We start from the raw sequence: 6,579 nt of genomic DNA, 5'->3' as shown, positions 1-6,579 counted from the left end.
ATTTCCCTCAGTTTGAGAACCAATGTATCGATCGAGTGGAGGAGTTTCACAAGAGCCTGCACAAACACAAAAAGCTTGCTCCCAACGCTATGAAGGGGTTGTCAATCCCTTATAGATTGTTTGCCAAGTGAGAACTGAAAGCAAAAAAGTAACAAAGCAAAGTAAAAGCGGAGGTGTAAACGATGGATGTGAATAGACCCGGGGGCCGTAGTGTTTACTTGTGGCTTCTCTCATGAAAGCAAGTAGACGGCGGGTGAACAAATTACTGTCGAGCAATTGATTGAACCGCGCAAAGTCGTGACGATATCTATGGCAATGATTATATCTATAGGCATCACGTACAAAACAAGTAGATCGATACTTTCTGCATCTACTACTATTACTCCACACGTCGACTGCTATCCAGCATGCATCTAGTGTATTAAGTCCATAAGAACAGAGTAACGCCTTAAGCAAGATGACATGATGTAGAGGGATAATCTCAAACCAATGATGAAAACCCCATCTTTTTACCCTTGATGCCAACTACTTAATGTGTGCCTTGCTGCCCCTACTGTCACTTGGAAACGTCACCACATGGTAGAACCCAAAACCAAGCACTCCTCCCATTGCAAGAATCATAGATCTAGTTGGCCAAACAAAACCCAAGACTCAGAGAGACTTACAAGGATATCAAATCATGCATATAAGAAATCAGCGAAGACTCAAATATGTATCATAGATAATCTGATCACAAATCCACAATTCATCGGATCTCGACAAACACACCGCCAAATAAGATTACATTGGATAGATCTCCATGAAGATCATGGAGAAATTTGTATTGAAGATCCAAGAGAGAGAAGAAGCCATCTAGCTACTAACTACGGACCCGTAGGTCTGAACTGAACTACTCATGAGTCATTGGAGGGGCGATGATGATGATGACGAAGCCCTCCAACTCAAAAGTCCCCTCTGGCAGGGCGCCGGGAAGGGTCTCCAGATGAGATCTCGCGGAAACGGAAGTATTTTCGAGGCTCCCCTGATTTTTTCTGAATTTTTGGGAATATATAGGCCAAGGATCTAGGTCAGGGGGCGGCCAGGGAGGCCACAGGCCCTGACACCGCCGCCTCTCCCTAGTGGCGGAGTGGGAGCTTGTGGGCTCCCTGGATCCCACCTGGCTTGGCCTAGAGGCCCCCTGATCTTCTTCCGTTAGGGAAAAAAATCATTTCGGGGTTTTTATTCCGTTTGGACTCCGTTCCAAAATCTGATCTGAAAAGAGTCAAAAACATAGAAAAAACAGGAACTCGCACTTGGCACTGAATTAATAAGTTAGTCTCAAAAAAGATATAAAAGGTACATAAAACATTCAAAGATGACAAGATAACAGCGTGAAACCATCAAAAATTATAGATATGTTTGAGACGTATCAAGCATCCCCAAGCTTAACTCCTGCTCGTCCTCGAGTAGGGAAGTGATAAAGAATGAATTTTTGATCCTTTCATGCTACCTAGCATAGGTGTACTTTGTAATTCCTCTTATGTGGCGTGAATGTTCAGATCCATTAGATTCAAAACAATAGTTTTCTATTGACGTGGAAACAATAATAATTCAAGCAAACTAGCAAGGTAATCATGAACTTTCAAAATAAGAAGGCCAAAGGAAAGTTATCCCTACAAAAGTATATAGTATGGCTATGCTCTATCATCATTGCACAACGAATTTAAATCATGAACAACCCCGGTATTGGCCATGTAATTGTTTCACACCTTTACTTTCTCAAACCTTTTCAACTCTCACGCAATAAATGAGAGTGAGCCATGGTTATAGCACTATAGACGGTGTGGAGTGTGGTGGAGGTTGCAAGACAAAAAACGAGAAGATGTTCACATTAACTAGGCATATCAATGAGCTGTGGAGATGCTCATCAATAGATATCAATGTGAATGAGTAGGGATTGCCATACAAATGATGCACTAGAGCTACGAGTATGTGAAAGTTCTTAAAGAAAACTAGTGGGTGTGCATCCAACTTGCTTGCTCACGAAGACCTAAGGCAATTTTGAGGAAGCCTATCATTGGAATATACAAGCCAAGTTATATAATGAAAGTTTCCCACTAGCTATATGGTGGTGACAAAACGAGAGACTCTCAATCATGAAGATCATGGTGCTTAATATGCACAAGTGTGGAAAAAGTGGTAGCATTGTCCCTTCTCTCTTTTTCTCTCATTTTTTTGGTGGGCTCTTTGGCCTCTTTTTTTTGGTGGGCTTCTTTGGCCTCTTTTATTTCCTCACATGGGACAATGCTCCATTAATGATGATCATCACACTTTCAACTCAAAACTTAGAGCAACTATGACTCTATATGGAATGGCTTCGGTAGTGTACTGTGGCAATGATCTAGCATGGCATAGACGTGTTGGCACATGTCATGGTGGTAGTTGCATGGAAATATATCTCGGAATGACTTTGAAAAAGCCATAGTAGGTAGGTATGGTGGCTGTTTTGAGGGAGGCTAATGGTGGGTTTTGTGCACCGGCGAAAGTTGCACGACACTAAGAAGATAGTGATGGTGGTTAGTGAAAGTGCATCTAAACGATGGACTCAACATTAGTCATGAAGAACTCATATACTTGTTGCAAAAGTTTTATTAGTAATCGAAACAAAGCATTCAACGCATACACCAAGGGGAAGGGTTGGTAGGTATAAACCATCGCGCGATCCCGACCGCCACGCAAAGGATGACAATCAATATACTAATCATGCTCAGATTTCATCACATAGCGGTTCACCATACGTGCATGCTACGGGAATAACTAACTTCAACACAAGTATTTCTAGATCCACAACACCTTACTAGCATGACTTCAGTATTACCATAACCACAACTCAAAACTAATTGAGATGAATCAAACTTCTCTAACTATTCAATGCACATGAAGGTGGAAGTTTTCGTATTCCTTTGGATGACTACCCCTTTTGAGACTACTTTCAAATCATAGATCAACTACCAGGCCACGCACCGCTGCGCTCTAAAAGATATAAGTGAAGCACATAGAGCAAAAGTATCTAGCTCAAAAGATATAAGTGAAGTACATCTGAGCTGAATTGTCTACCAAAAGATATAAGTGAAGCTCGACAAAATCACAGTGAGTGCATGTCTCTCTCTAGGTGTGTAGCAAGGATGCTTATGTCACAACAAAACTTAAAGACTCCTACGATACAAGACGCTGCAACCAAAAACACATAACATGTGGTGAATAAAAATATAGCCCCAAGTAACGTTACCGATGGATTGAAGACGAGAGAGGGGATGCCTTCCCGGGGCATCCCCAAGCTTAGGCTTTTACGCCATCCTTTAATCTCTTGGGGAGCCTTGGGCATCCCCAAGATTGAGCTCTTGCCACTCTTTATCTTTTTGTCCATAAGAACTTCACCCAAAACATGAAAACTTCACAACACGAAACTTAAACAGAAACTCGTGATAACATTAGTACAAGAAAGCAAATGACCACTTCCTTAGGTACTGTAGCAAACATAAATTCTACTTGTACTGATGTTGGGTTACTGTACTTTCAATCATCCATGGCTAATACCCCCCGATACTATCCATAGTTTCATCAAAATAAGCAACCAACACAACAAAAAGAATCTGTTAACAGCAGACCAGTCTGTAGAAATCTGTATATTTCGTATACATATGTACTTCAAAAATTCTGAAAATTATGAAAGTCTGAAGAATTTGTGTAGAAATCAGCAGCAAAAAGAATCAACTCAAAAGCTCTTACGGAAAGGAAATGAAAATTCTTTTCGTGAGCAGAAAGTTTCTGTCTTTTCCAGCATGACCAAACGATCATCCCCAAGACTAATCATAACGGTTTTGCTTGGCACAAACGCAAAAAGAAACACAAAAACACAAAAAAACAATCCTAACAGAATTATGGAAGTTTGGAAAACACAAAACAGAAAGAAAAAGGATAGATTCATTGGGTTGCCTCGCAACAAGCGCTTTTGTTTAACGCCCTTAGCTAGGCATTCAATGATGCTCACACAAAAGACAAGAACTGAAGCACAATGAGAGCATCCTAAAGCATGTGAAAATCACATCTAAGTCTATCATACTGCCTATGCATAGGCATTCCATAGGAAAACATATTTTCAAGACAACCAATAGTTACCATATGCAAGGAATAAGAAAGAGACAATAGCAATCTCAACATAACGAGAGGTAAATTGGTAACATGAAAGTTTCTACCACAATATTTTCCTCTCTCATAGCAATTACACGTGGGATCATATTCGAATTCAACAATGTAACTATCACAAAGGATATTCTTTTCATGATCCACATGCATGCAAAGTTGACGCTCTTCAAAACTAGTGGGATTGTCATCAACCAAAGTCATGACTTCTCCAATCCCACTTTCAATATTGTTGCAAATATCATAATCATCATGAGGCTTGAACAAATTTTCAAGATCATAAGAAAGGTCATCACCCCAATCATGATTATTGCAACAAGTAGTGGTCATAGCAAAACTAGCATCCCCAAGCTTAGGGTTTTGCATATTTTTAGCATGATTGTCACTAATAGAAAATTTGTAGTGAAACCATTGCAATCATGCTTTTCATTCAAGGAGCCCTCGTGAATCACTTCATGAATTTCTTCATCACGATTTTGAGATACACGCCTCTCAAGCATAACTCCATAAAGATAGTCAAGTGTCATCAACTCACTAGCAATCCGTTCAACCATAGTGGGTTTCTTAAAGAGACTAGCTAGTGGATGAGGATCCATATCACTAGATTTTCAGCAAGCGAAGATGCAAGGATACTGAAGGCACATGACACACAAGCGAACAGAAAGCAAGCAAGAGAAAAGGGCGAACGAAAAAGGAAAAAGAAGAAAGGCAAATGAAAACGGCAAATGTGAAGTGGGGGAGAGGAAAACAAGAGGCAACTGGCAACAAAAGTAAATGCAAGAGATAAGTTTGTGAGAGCTACTTGGATAGATCTTGATTTCTCCTCCCTGGCAACGGCGCCAAAAATAGGCACGTTGTCGGGAAATTATCTTGACGTGCTCCTCCTCCCCGGCGACGGCGCAAGAAATACTTCTGCTACTGCAACAAAAGACCTTCCAACGGCGCCAGAAATAGGTGTGTCGACGGTACCAGGAATCCTTCTGCTACGCCTACGCCTTAAGGGACTTCCTAGGCAAGTATGCAAAGGATTTCCCCCGTGGCCTTGGAGCCTTGCGTTTGTGTTCCCTCGAAGCGGAAAGGGTGATGTAGGGTAGCGGTGGTAAGTATTTCCCTCAGTTTGAGAACCAAGGTATCGATCCAGTGGAGGAGTATCACAAGAGCCTGCACAAACAAAAAAAGCTTGCTCCCAACGCTATGAAGGGGTGGTCAATCCCTTATAGATTGTTTGCCAAGTGAGAACTGAAAGCAAAAAAGTAACAAAGCAAAGTAAAAGCGGAGGTGTAAACGATGGATGTGAATAGACCCGGGGGTCGTAGTGTTTACTAGTGGCTTCTCTCATGAAAGCAAGTAGACGGTGGGTGAACAAATTACTGTCGAGCAATTGATAGAACCGCGCAAAGTCGTGACGATATCTATGGCAATGATTATATCCATAGGCATCACGTCCAAAACAAGTAGACCGATACTTTCTGCATCTACTACTATTACTCCACACCTCGACCGCTATCCAGCATGCATCTAGTGTATTAAGTCCATAAGAACAGAGTAACGCCTTAAACAAGATGATATGATGTAGAGGGATAATCTCAAACTAATGATGAAAACCCCATATGTTTACCCTTGACGGCAACTACTTAATGTGTGCCTTGCTGCCCCTACTATCACTGGGAAAGGTCACCACATGGTAGAACCCAAAACCAAGCACTTCTCCCATTGCAAGAATCATAGATCTAGTTGGCCAAACAAAACCCAAGACTCGGAGAGACTTACAAGGATATCAAATCATGCATATAAGAGATCAACAAAGACTCAAATATATATCATAGATAATCTGATCACAAATCCACAATTCATCGGATCTCGACAAACACACCGCCAAAGAAGATTACATCGGATAGATCTCCGTGAAGATCATGGAGAACTTTGTATTGAAGATCCAAGAGAGAGAAGAAGCCATCTAGCTACTAACTATGGAACCCGTAGGTCTGAAGTGAACTACTCACGAGTCATTGGAGGGGCGATGATGATGATGAAGAAGCCCTCCAACTCCAAAGTCCCCTCTGGCAGGGCGCCGGGAAGGTTCTCTAGATGAGATCTCGCGGAAACGGAAGCTTGCAGCGGCGGAAAAGTATTTTCGAGGCTCTCCTGATTTTTTGCTGAATTTTTGGGAATATATAGGCCAAGGATCTAGGTCAGGGGGTGTCTAGGGAGGCCACAAGCTCTGACACGGCCGCCTCCCCCTGGTGGCGGAGTGGGAGCTTGTGGGCTCCCTGGAGCGCACCTGGCTTGGCCCAGAGGCTCCCTGATCTTCTTCCGTTCGGGAAAAAATCATTTCGGGGTTATTATTCCGTTTGGCCTCCGTTCCAAATCAGATCTGAAAAGAGTCAAAAACACAGA

Source organism: Hordeum vulgare, chromosome 4H (assembly GCF_904849725.1).
Source record: "Hordeum vulgare subsp. vulgare chromosome 4H, MorexV3_pseudomolecules_assembly, whole genome shotgun sequence".
NCBI classification, from domain to species: Eukaryota; Viridiplantae; Streptophyta; class Magnoliopsida; order Poales; family Poaceae; genus Hordeum; species Hordeum vulgare.
This window is presented reverse-complemented; position numbering follows the sequence as displayed.